The sequence below is a fragment of the Aethalodelphis obliquidens genome, unplaced genomic scaffold, assembly GCF_003676395.1.
Source record: "Aethalodelphis obliquidens isolate GAN/ISIS:26980383/991018 unplaced genomic scaffold, ASM367639v1 scaffold99, whole genome shotgun sequence".
NCBI classification, from domain to species: domain Eukaryota; kingdom Metazoa; phylum Chordata; class Mammalia; order Artiodactyla; family Delphinidae; genus Aethalodelphis; species Aethalodelphis obliquidens.
In genome coordinates this window covers 1,316,687-1,330,292 of record NW_020838043.1, presented here as the reverse complement: position 1 = coordinate 1,330,292, position 13,606 = coordinate 1,316,687, and the positions used below count along the sequence as shown (strand labels likewise).

Here is a 13,606-nt window from a genome sequence, read left to right as displayed (position 1 = left end):
TATCAGGAGTTTACTTTGGGAATATGGAATTGGAACAGAAAGAGACAGATAATGTAATTTAGGGGCCTTTATAGAATATTTCTTACTAGAAAAGAAAGGCAAGTTCATTATAGAGAACATGTTAAATGAAAGTAAATTGTAATATCTTGAAAAAATAGCATTATATTATAGATAATTGGTAAGCTACCTTCTAAACTTGACAGTATATTATAAGCACTTTTCAATGTTATTAATATTCTGGTGTTATTTTAATAGCTGTATAATATTGCAGTGTTAAATATGCCATAAGTTAATCAGCCCCTATTACTTCCAATTTTGCAATATTATAAACAAAGCTGTGAGGAATATCCTTATAACTACATCTTTTTGCATATCTATGATTTTGGGTAATTCTAGAAACTTAATACTAAAAGGAAAAATTGCTATCTTGAAATTGAACAAAGTTTTATATATACATATTGCCTTGTTGCATTTACATTTTGTGTGTGTGTGTGTGTGTGTGTATGTTACGCGGGCCTCTCACTGTTGTGGCCTCTCCCGTTGCGGAGCACAGGCTCCGGACGCGCAGGCTCAGCGGCCATGGCTCACGGGCCCAGCCGCTCCGCGGCATGTGGGATCCTCCCGGACCAGGGCACAAACCCGCGTCCCGCGCATCGGCAGGCGGACTCAACCACTGCGCCACCAGGGAAGCCCGCATTTACATTTTTTTCTGTTAATTGGGTAAGGTAAAATGGCGTCTCATTTTAATTCGCATTTCTTTGGTTAGAAAAGAGGTTGAATACTAAAATGTATTTATTGGCCATTGTATTCTTTTTGTTTATCCCTATCCTTAGCCCATTTTGCAAGGGAGTGATTATTGTCTTCTTACTGCTTTTCCTCATAAGCTCAGCTCCATCATTTGATTTGTTACTTGCAAATATATTAAAACATCACTTAAGTATAATGCTTATTTTTATGTTTTCATATATCATGGTCTGTCAGTCTTTACCTTATGCTTTCCACCTTTGATGATATGTTTTGAAAGTCTCCTCAAGATTTTATAAGTATTCACATTTTCTTATAATATTTTTATTATTTTGTTTTTCAAACATTCAAATCATTAATCTACGTGCAGTGTATTTTGATGTTGGTGCAAAGTAGGGATGTAACCTTGTGTTTTGTTATCCCCAAATGATTAACCAGTCGTCTCAAAGGAGATGGTTTAGCCTTAAGAGATTTTTCATACCAGCCAGGAAGAGGCATAAATTTATATACCTTGGAGAGAATAGATATAATAAGTGAAATTATCTCTCATTTGATAAATCATTCTTATTTATATAGGAAGCAACTATTTATTATTTTACTTTTTCAATTCATTAATACAATGAACTGAGAGTATATCTCACGTGTTTTAATTGAATAGAGTGCTTAAATAATTTATTTTCCTTAAGGTAAGTTTTTCGGGTTTTTTGGTTTTTTTTGAAATAGTGTTTCTCATTCCTAAACAATATAGATTAGCAATCTGGAGATTATCCTTAATATATATCATTATCTAAAGGTACTGTTTTCATCAACTTCTTAATTAAAATTTTTTTTGCTGAGATTTTCAAACATTAATTCCTCTTTCTGTGGAATTTTAAATATTAGTCTTTAAAGCTTAAAAAAAAATCTGTCTTTGAAATAGATGTCCTGATTTTAAAGTAAGTATCTTCATCTGTTTTAGTTATATAATGATTAAGTATGGAACACTGCATTTCTTGATTACTTGTTCAAATATATGCGTTAATTTTAGTCATGGTTTAAAATCAGGAAAATGAGAGGTTAGGATACTATGAATTTGTATTTTATTTCTTATAAAAATTTAACTTTTTCTATTCATAATAAATGATCAGTTTAAAAGAAGTTGGTTAAGTGTGCTTCCCCCCCCATTTAAAATGCTTCTGAGATCATTGTACTTGGTTTTTTAACTTGCCAGATTTTAGAGTATGACACTGTAAGTACGCTACTCTAATAGATGCTTATTGGATTAAAAATGTCCCATTTTTTCTTGCTCATCCTCATTCTGCTGTCACTAGAACTGATACATATATTCTTTCCTTCATTTAAGAAATATTTATTGCATACCTACTATGTTCTGGGCAGTGTTCTGGGCTCTGAGGATGCTGCAGTAAGTAAGACAATTTTTCTCTTTTGTATTTTGAAAGAAAAAAATGCTATTTATTTTTAAAACAGTAAGTATATGCTGACTACTACTAAGTGTTGTAGGCATGGGGTGGCAAGAGATTAAAGGTTAGCAGAGGGACTTCCCTAGTGGCGCAGTGGTTAAGAACCTGCCTGCCAATGCAGGGGACACGGGTTCGAGCCCTGGTCCGGGAAGATCCCACATGCCACGGAGCAACTAAGCCCGCGAGCCACAACTACTGAAGCCCACAGGCCCTAGAGCCTGCGCGCCGCAACAAGAGAAGCCACCACGATGAGAAGCCTGTGCACTGCAATGAAGAGTAGACCCCACTCACCATGACTAGAGAGAAAGCCCATGCACAGCAACAAAGACCCAATGCAGCCAAAAAGAAAAAGAAAATGAAGGTTAGCAGAGGCCAAGTCTTACAAATATGATAAGGAGACTGTGGACTTTAACCTCATTAAAAATGGGAAGTCATTGAAAGTTTCAAGCAGGAGAGTGCCATAATCAGAATTACATTTTGTATGGATCACCTTGGCTGAGGGTAAAGCATGGATTGGAGGGAAGCAAGTCTGTAGGCAACAAAACTGGTTAGGAGACTATTTCAGTAATCTCAGCAAGAGATGGTGATGATATAGAATAGAATGGTGGCATGGGACTTCCCTGGCGGTCCAGTGGTTAAGACTCCGTGCTTCTACTGCAGGGGGCACGGTTCGATCCCTGGTTGAAGAACTAGGATCCCACATGCTGCACAGCATGGCCAAAAGATTAAAAAATAATATAAAATAAAAGAAAGAGAGAATGGAATCGTGGCCGTAAAGACCAAAAGAGAGAAGAGGACCAACTCAAAAGTAGAATCCACTATATTTGATGGTTACACATAGTTTAGGTTCAGGAAGGAGTCAAGAGGACTTCACATTTCTGGCTTGGATAATTAAATGATGGCAGTGCCATTAACAGAGCTAGGGAACATCAGAAAATGCACAGTTCAATTTGGAACTCTTGAGTCTGAATGCCTGAGAGGACTTCAGGTGGGCCACTGGGTATACAGGTCTGGAACTCAAAAGAAATTAGTTGGAGATACCATGCAAACCAAATATGTAATTGAACCCATGGGAGTGGATAGATAGTCCAGGGAGAATGTAGAAAAAGGAAAAGGGAAGAGAAGGTGTCCTAGAATGGAGCTCTCAGGAACACCAGCATTTAGGTAAGAAGGGTACAAGGAAGAGGAAACAGAAGGAGCTTCAGAAAAATTAGTAAGAAAATTATAAGTGAGAGTTTGGTATTAGAGAAACAAAAGGAAGAGCATGTGTCAAGAAGGAGGTGTTGATAATATGAGATGTGGTTGAGAGAAGCTGCAAAATGTCCATGGGATTAGGAGTTCATAGATGATCTTAAGAGAGCAGCACCAGTACAGCAGGGGAAGCTGAGCCAGGTTGAAGTGAATGGAGGAATTGTGGGGACAGGGGAAGGGGGGGCGTGCAGATAGAGACTGCAAGTGCAGAAAATGCCCTCATGAAGTTCCATTTGGAAGGGGTAGGGAGAAAGAGTGAAGGGACTTGGTGAAGGATGTAGGGGAAAGTTTTTAGTGTTACTGTCGTTGCTTTAGTAGTGGGAAGTTCATGAGGCATGTTTTTGGTGCTAATGGAAAGAACCCTAGAGAAAGAAAGACCATCAAGGGAGGAGATGGGATCCAGAGCACAAGCAAAGCAGCAAGAGGGATGCCTTTCTAAGACGGGAGAAAGAGGAAACACGGATTCAGGTGTGGTTATCTGTGGGTTTGATGGAGAACCTCAGTTGAAGTTCTCCATCAAACATCATCTGAGTCTTAAGTGTCTAGAACAGTGCTTGGCACGGAGTAGGCACTCTAGAAATCTTTGTTGAGTAAGATAGTCCTCACATAGCTGCAAGAAGCAGCCTAGCCAAACCCACTTCTAGGTAAGACCTGCCAGCAGAGGCACTTGAGGAACAGGCACACAGTGCTCAGCTCTGGGATAACAGCACTGAATTTAGTGATTTCAAGAATGTTTTGTGTTTACCTAAATTCTCAGGAAACACAGGGCTGAAGTACAAAAGTCGAAGAGGTCCAGAATAAGGCATTGTGGCATAAAAATGATTTTGAGCGGAAGGCATTTGAGTTCCTAAAACCCTCTATCTGCCTAAAAGCAGAGCCTCCCAGAAGAGCCTAATTATCATAAAGTGCCTCCCCAGGTGCACCTCTAATCTTCTCAAACATTGTCACAAAACTACCGTATCTCCTACCTATACTCCTAAGGGCCCATTTATCTTTCCAAAAAGTCATTTGTTTTTCCTAAGTGCCCTTTCTCCCCTGCTTCTAAGAAGTCATTTGTTCTTCTAGAAGTGCCCCTCCACCCCTTCCCATCCCCCATTCAGATGTTAGATAAGCCCTAAATTCCAGCTGCCTCCTTGAGTCACATTTCTTGGTGAACCCCTGTGTTATATATGTAATTAAATCTGGTGTGTTTTTTTTCTCTTGCTAATCTGTCTTTTGTCAGTTTAATTTGTAGGCCCCAAATCATTAACCTAAGAGGGTAGAGGAAAAACTGTTTTCTCTCTGACAGAGTAAAGGGGCATGATCCTCTCAGATGGTTGCAAGAGAGAGGGAGATGATAAAGCAAATATGGCAGAATATTAACAGTTATTGAATCTGGAAGAAGGGTATGAGGCAGTTCTTTGTACTCTTCTTGAGACTTTTGTATGAAATTATTTCAAAATAAAATGTTTTTTTAGAAAAGAACCAGCTTCTGCATTTATTGATCATCTCTGCTTTTTTATGTTCTATTATCATCTATTTCCAATATCAACACCTTTTTATTTCACAACTTCCTATGAGTGGAAAAAATGAGGAATTTGAAATATGAAGCTACTTTGAGGTTTGGGCAAATTATATCTCTGTGTTTTAATTCCTTCTTTTTGAGGATAATACCTTCAAAAATGTTGCTATGTAAACTGAGATAGGCACAGAGTAGGCACACAATAAATGTTATTCTCTACCCTTCCGGTACCAGTTCAAATCTCATTGCCCTTATGAAACCTCCCCTCATCACCCCCACGATAACAACTTATTTTGTATCACACCATATGTTTAGCTAAGTGGCTAAATTTCATACATTACCTCTTTGATTTCTCCTTTACAATCATTTTCTCTGCCTTATAGGTTGGGACATTTAATGAAGCTAAATGACTTGGCTAGATATGGGGCTAATCCAAAATATATAGACAGTTCATACAACTCAACATCAGAAAACAAACAACCCAATCAAAAAATGGGCAGAATGGGGCTTCCCTGGTGGCGCAGTGGTTGAGAGTCTGCCTGCCGATGCAGGGGACACGGGTTCGTGCCCCAGTACAGGAAGCTCCCACATGCCGCAGAGCGGCTGGGCCCGTGAGCCGTGGCCGCTGAGCCTGCGCGTCCGGAGCCTGTGCTCCGCAACGGGAGAGACCACAACAGTGAGAGGCCTGCGTACCACAAAAAAAAAAAAAAAAAAAAAGGGCAGAAGACCTGAATAGACATTTTTTGAAAGAAGACATACAGATGGCCGACAGGCACATGAGAAAATGCTCAACATCGCTAATCATTGGAGAAATGCAAATCCAAACCACAATGAAATATCACCTCACACGTGTCAGAATGGCTATCATCAAAAAGACCACAAATAACAAATGTTGGTGAGGATGTGGAGAAAAGGGAACCCTTATACACTGTTGGTGGGAATGTAAATTGGTGCAGCCACTGCTGAAAGTAGTATGAAGATTCCTCAAAAAAGCTAAAAATAGAAACACCATATGATCCAGCAATTCCATTCCTGGGTATATATCCGAAGAAAATGAAGACACTAATTCAAAGAGATATTATACATGCACCCCAATGTTCTTAGCAGGATTATTTACAATAGCCAAGATATGGAAGCAACCTAAGTGTCCATCAACAGATGAATGGGTAAAGAATGTATATTTATATAAATACACACTGGAATTCTAATCAGCCATTAAAAAGAACAAAATTTTGCCATTTACAACAGGGATAGACTTGGAGGGTTTTATGCTAAGTGAATAAATAAGGGCAAAGATAAGACTGCCAATCTTAATTAGTCAAGGATTTTCTTATGGATTCAAATCTGTCATTTATTCTGATTGTAATGAGGTTTTTAAATTGTCCAGTTTGAAATGCCACATAAATCATCCAGATTGAAAGTAGAATTTATAAATAAAGCAGCTTAGAAGTAGTTTCTGTAATATCTTAGAAAACCTAGCTATCTGACCTTGTATTTTTCTTAATAAAACAGGAAAAGCCATTGACTGATAAAGTATTGTCGTTCACAGGTAATTACGTAATGAACAAATCCATTGTTTTTTATTGAGTTTGCTAGAAAACTATCTTCATTAACATTTAGATTTACTGTAATTTATATGGGACCCACACATTTGATTTGCAGATTTGGAACACTTTATACTTAGCAATTGATGTCCATTTTCCTTTTCCATTTATTTTGCTAAGACATATATTTTTCTCAAAATGCATCAAATCAAGTTGAATAAATGAAATTAATATAAAAATATCTGTTAAAGCATGTTAGTGTCCAAGCTCTTCATCGTTTGCCATCTGTTACTCATCTGGACATAATCAGAGCTTATCAAATACAATTAATATACCATATGTACCACACAAGTGATTCTCAACTGGGATGATTGTGTCCTCCAGGGGATATTTGGCAATGTCGGGAGACACTTTTGATTGTCACAACTGGAGAATTAGCAGGGTGCCTGTGGTATCTAGTGGGTAGAGGCCAGGGATGCTGCTAAATATCCCACAATGCACAAAACAGCCCCCCAAAACAAAGAATGATCTCCAAAGTATCAATACTTCCAGGGTTGAGAAACTCTGTTCTACACCAAGCACCCTGATGTTTAAAATACAGCACAAACTGGTTCTGAAACCTAGTCCACCTAAAACTGAGTTCCTCTACCGAGTTTATGATTAACTTTTCTATCCAAAACTTTATTCCCTTTCTTGTCGGACACCTGTTCCCCTCAAGATTGAGGAGTATCAAAGAAGAGGGGCTTAAAACCAAGCAGGACCCTGCAAGGCCCTGCCAGGTACAAAGCCTTTCTGTGTCCGCTCTTTCTTCTTTGTACGAAAAAGACTTCAGCCTCCTAGACCTTCTCTGAGTTCCGAAGGGTAGATTCAAACTAACTAGGGAAGTGAGGGAATGCAGAAACAAAGGAAAAAGAAGAAACAAACTCGGACTTTTTTATTTACTTTGGCCTCACTGTACATTGGGCACATGAACTTGGGTTCGACAACAGTTCTTTGTTCACTAGAATTCCTATAGAGGAAAGAATAGATTATTATTTTAAAATCATTTCAACATTTTCTCAGGGGAAGGCTGGATTCTTACAAACTGTAAAACATTAGGTTAACATTCAGCTTGTATGTATTGTGTGTTTTGTATGAGAAACTGCTTTTGATGTTATATTTTCTTTCATGCAAAGACAAAACTGATAAAAAGAAACAAGTCCAAAATGGAGTCATTTGCCTCCACAACAGCAAACCAAGACTTACTTGCACTTTCAACCTCTCCCAGGAATGTGACCTTTAAGCAGACAATCTGAAATTTCTTGATCAACACTAGTGAGGTCATCTGCATGACACAGACCCCTGCTGTTCCCTTCCCCAAAAATAGTATGGTCTCACCTGAAACAATCCTTTCTTTTCTTTTGCTCATACCTTCTTGCTCCACCCTCCTGCTGCCTATAAAAACCTTGCGTTTTGTACAACGCTTCACAATACCCTTCTGTTTACTAGATGGAATGCTACCTGAGTCATGAATCATTGAATCGAGCCAATTAGATCTTCAAACTTACTTGGTTTAATTTTGTTTTTTAATAGACTTGTTGGCAGTGGTGGGATCCAAAGCAAACTTATGATGGCATTCGGGGACAACAAGAAACACAGGCGTGGTGCCCCACAAACACTTTTGAGTTCACTGTTGTTCCCGCTGTTTCTGAAGGCCATTGGTAAGTTCCTCTCAAATTTGAGTTCCACTCTCTTTGCATTCAAGCTCCCAAACTAACTGGCTTTCCTTTTTGGGGCAGGTCAACTTGAGCTGGTAGACGATGCCCAGAGCTCAATCGAGCTAGCAGATAGTTCTGCCCAGAGCCAAGCCCCTAGCCTTTCTGACCACAGTTCCCAAGTTTTTTAATGGAAAACCCCAGGCAGATAGTTCTGCCCAGAGCCAAGCCCCTAGCCTTTCTGACCACAGTTCCCAAGTTTTTTAATGGAAAACCCCAGCCCTTGATTCAGTTCCCAGATTCCACATTGGGAACTGCTGATCATTTGGTCTGCAATCCCCCCATTTGTTTGGAATCCTTCCCCAGATTCCACATTTGGCACTGTTGGTGGCAGCTGCAGTTCTCCGTTTTGTTTGGAATCAGTCCTCAGTTCCCATTGTTTCAGGTTTGCTGGTTCAATCCTTCCCCCATTCAAGGGTCCACAGGAATTGTTGGTCGTGTGCACTAGGCCATCTTTCAGCCAGGACACAGTAACATCTCTTGGTTACTGCCAATATCTTCATGTATTTGCTTGACTTATTTTTTGTAGACAAAGGCTCACTGCTAATGGGATCCTTTACATCCAAAGAGTTGAAAGTTCAACTCTAAAATAAGCACATCTGCTTATTATTATATGTTTGAGAACTGTGATTCTGGAAGCTATAGATAGTTACAAAAATGGTAATATCTTGCTAAGCTTGTTCTGTTTCCTAAGAGCTTAGCTTGGTAGCTGAAAGGGTAGGGGCTCCAAAATATGGCCAGCATAGAAATGGGGGTTAAACTCCATTTGCAGCCAGGAACCTACCAACCTGCTGCCAGCCCTCAGGGAGATTACAATGGCCATTATGAGGAATGTTCCAAATAGATAAGATCCTTTCTAATGTGACTCAAAAAAGGGCTCCCAAATCAAGCTAACAGAATGGAATACCGATTTTGATTTTGATTAGCATGCAGAAGGCTCCAAAACTTTTCAAAATTCCAAACTTGCTTTGTTGAAAGATTCATGGCAAAAGGCTAATGAAAAATTAAAGACACAAAAGGTATTTAAAACAATACCTAGGCCTCCTACATTTCACCCTCCTAGGGTTCATTATCAAATCACTGGCCCAAAAATTGATGTCTCTATTGCAATCAACTGGGGCACTGGAAGACAGATTGTCCTCAAAAGCCCTATGTGAATTCTTCAACATCAACTCCAATGCACCTGTATGTACTCCTCCTAGAATTGATGAAACTCAGGAATTTTTGGTAAACTGCTACATTATTCCCTTAAGCAGCAAGGGGAAACTAAAATTAATGGGATTGTTTAATACTGCCAGAAATACTGTTTATCCAACCAGAAATCTGATAAGATATTTGAAAGGATTTAATAACTATATGATCAGAAATTTGGCCAAATCAGAAGCTGATATTCAGAGCCTGATAGGAATTTTTTTTAAATGCTTTCTCTCCTTAGCTAAAATAAAACCATGTACCCAGAAGGAAAGATGCAAATTGGAGAAAAGGTAGTTGTAAGAACAGGTCAGCCTCTTTATCATTTAGGCTGCAATCCTAAAGTTTAAAGTTTACCTGCAGTTTTTTTCTTTGCCAATCCCCCAGACCTCACCTATTCCTCTCAAAATGCTTGAAAAGATCAGGACATTGGAAACAGAATCGTCCTGAGCTTAATCTATGCATTTGTGATACAGATTTTCTACCCCCATCTTCTCCAGCACCTAAGAGCCATTCTTTGAAATGCAAACTTTAAGAAGAAGTTTCCCATCAAAAGAAAAAAAAAAGAAAAAGGGGTATTTTGCAATTGGGCTAATGAAAAATCTTGCAAATCTTCTCCACAGATGTTAGTAACTGTAAGTTATCTGTTTGCATCTGTCTGTATATATATATATATATATATATATATATATATATATATACACATATATGTATATATATTAAATGTGTGGTGTTTTCCTACCTCTTGACGGTATTGCCAAAATTAATTTGTAAGAGAGCTCTATTTAGTTGGTTTGAAGGCAAGCACTTGCAAGGATGGGGCATTAACAGAAACTAACCCAAATGCTTTTCTTTTTTTTTTTTTAAATGATTTAAAGAAAATATTTATTTATTTATTTGGCTGTGCTGGGTCTTAGTTGCAGTTTGCAGGACCTTCATTGCTACGTGCAGGATCTTCGTTGCGGCATGCAGGATCTTTAGCTGTGGCTTGTGGGATCTTAGTTGCAGCGTGTGGGATCTAGTTCCTGGCCAGGGATAGAACCTGGGCCCTCTGCATTAGGAGCACGGAGTCTTAGCCACTGGACCAGCAGGAAAGTACCCCAGATGCTTTTCAAGTTCAAGTAATCTGGGATAATCTTCAGTAAATAAAGGTAGTTTAAGTGATAATCTTCAGTAAATAAAGGTAGTTTAAGTTCATTGGTTTAATTAAGACATGTCTTTAAAGTTATCAACACCGAATATAAGGCAGATAACCAACTTTTATTCTACCTGGTCTTACTACTCAAATAAGTCCCTGTTATCTCTGTTATGGGATTTGTCAAGAAAAATAACTTAGAACGATGGCTGATTTTTGTCCAATGTCTCATGAAGTTTTGGTGGGTAATCTAAACATAGTTGTTGGGAGTGTTACCCGAAAAACTGGGTTCATTTCTTGGTGGGTGTCGAGCCAAAGACATAACCAAGACAAAGAGCAGGAAAAGGAAGGATTTATTACTTGCAGCAAGTAAGGAGACCCCCAAGGATCTTTCCCAAAGCAGAATCTCCCCGAACACCAAAGTTGGGGAAGTTTGAAGCTAAGGGTATAAGCATATTCATGAAGGGGCTTGAGCAGAGGAGGATTCAGCATAGAGTTGGGGCAAAGGTCAACAGAGTCCAAGCTTTGTTGATTGAAGTCACGAGGGTCAGAAAAGGTCAACTCCTTATTTCATCCTCCACCTGAGTGGGGGCCTTAGTTTCCACAGAACTCAAAGATATGTATCAGATTGTTATGTATATCCCTTGAGAGGGAATTAGGACTCCGTTTTATCTCTGAACTATTGTTTCTTGACTGATTTTCCTTTGTTCCTGCATTCCCTTACTTCCCTTAAGATCATTAATTACTGAGACCTGTTCAAGGACAACCATTGTGGCCAGGCTTAGATAACTAAATGCTTAGGCCAGAAATGTTTCTTTTATGTCAAGAAAGCCATGTCTGGTTCTCTTTCTCCAGGGACCCCCTACCATAAGTGCTTACATCTTATCCACTGAAAAAAAATTTGCACAATCTAAAAGTTGAGAATTATGTTTTATTCTGTGGACTTTCTAAGGACTTAAGCCCAGAAGACAGCCTCTCAGTACTGAGAGACTGCTCTGAAGAGGTAAGGGAGCAACCAGGATATATAGGAATTTTTGCAACAAAAACCAGGTAGTTGAAACATCAAAAGATGACTGTTAATTAAGGAAAACCATACACCCCCAGTTAACGAATTTAGCGCTTTTCTATTTATGGGAAGATGCAAGAGTCTGGGCTCTTTGAAATCATTCCTTTGGTATACACCTTAACTATCTAGGGCTAGTATCTTGTTTTTCTCCATCCTGAGTCCTCTGAGGGCACACGGTCCAAGTGGCTGCAGTGGCTGATGGCTGGATGGCCTCAACATTCTTTCTTTAGTGATAAGGCAGTAACAAAGTAAACTTTGTTTACTGATACGACATTCTTTGTCCACAACCTGGATCAATATTTCTGGGGAAGTTGAAATTCAGTTATGTAAGATCACCGAACAAGCCCTGTGGCTTAAAATGGGGTCCTTCAATGGGGTCTTTCTTTGGTTTGGGTCTTGAGGATGTGGGTAAAAGATGTTGTCCGCCATCTCAGCAAACAAAGGATGTTGCGGCCATCAGCCACTGCCACCACCCCTGAAGGTGAGCCTGGGGGAACTCAGGATGGAGACCAACAGGATGCCTGCTGCCAAGCCCTCAGCCACTGCAGCCACCCCCAACAGTGTACCCTGAGGGGACTCAGGATGGGAAAGCACAGGATACTGGCCCCAGATAGCTGAGGCACATAGCAAAGGAAGGATTTCAGTGAGCCCAGACTCTTGCATCTTCCCATATGTAGAAAAGCTCTAAAGTCATTAACTTGGAATGTGTGATTTTCTTTAATTAACAGTCATCTTTTAATGTCCTGACTACCTGGTTTTTGTCGCAAAACTCCCATATCTCCTGGCTCCCCCTTACCTCTTCAGAGCAGTCCGTCAGAGCTATCTAAGAGGCTACCTCTAGGGCTTGAAGTCCTCAGAAAGTCCACCAAATAAAATATAATTCTCAACTTTTAGCTTGTGCATTTTGTTTTTCAGTCAATAGGGACTCCAAAGTGTACTCCTAGGAAATTATCCTGCTTATCGTTATCATAATGTTTTCCCTCGTATTGTATCCTCTCAAAAACTTTAAATGCATGTTCACAGCCACTAACCACCAGGCAAATGATCTCCCTAAGACAGGACTGTCAAAAAGGGAATGAAGAAAATGACAGATTTAAGGATTATGAACCTGGAACCGTGACCTGTGACTGTCACGGGGATTAAACAAAAAGTCATGACCTATGGATACCACACCAAGGATCAGCAAAGCTGTGGGAACTACAGAGCAGTAGCTGAGAGTGATGCTAATGCCTTAAATTTTTATCACATCTCTCGTTAGGGTGAGTTTGATCAGAAGGGAATTGTTGAAAAGAAATAACAAGCCCAAAATGGAATCATTTGCCCCCAGGGATAACAACAAACGGAGACTTACTTGCAGTTTCAACCACTTCCAGGAATGTGACCTTTAAGTAGGCAATCTGAAATTTCTTGATCAACACTAGTGAGGTAGGTAATCTGCACGATAAAGACCCCTGCTGTTCCCCCCCCCCCCCCAGAAGAAGATGGCCTGGCCTGAAACCATTCTTTCTTTGCTTTTGCCAATGCCTTCTTGCCCCACCCGCCTCTACCTATAAAAACCTTCCATTTTGTACAACCCTTCACAATACCTTTCTGTTTACTAGATGGGGTGCTGCCAGATTCATGAATCATTGAGCACAGTCAATTAGATCTTCAAATTTACTGAGTTGAATTTTGTTTTTTAACAGAACTTAGATGAAGCCTTTCTTCCTGGAACCCCCTCTCTAAAAATATTGTTTTTTATCTAGTCTTTCCGGAGGTGAACCTGAACTTGACTAGCATGGCAAAGGATCCTCCCCAAGGTATGGACTATAGATACGAGTGCCATGTAAATTATATGGCTATAAGAAAGTCACTTAAAAAAAAGAAAGTCACTTATAAAACTCTTGTGCCTCAGTATTTCCCTATCCATAGAATAAGTACCTACTTTACTCTCAGAGATAATGTGAGAACATTTCACTTG

At 39.5% G+C, this 13,606-nt stretch overlaps 1 pseudogene; it reads left to right on the top strand.

The window, feature by feature from the left end:
- Window positions 1-11,345: 11,345 nt before the first annotated feature.
- Window positions 11,346-13,606, top strand: part of LOC113614555 (centrin-2 pseudogene) — a 32,250-nt pseudogene continuing 29,989 nt past the window's right edge.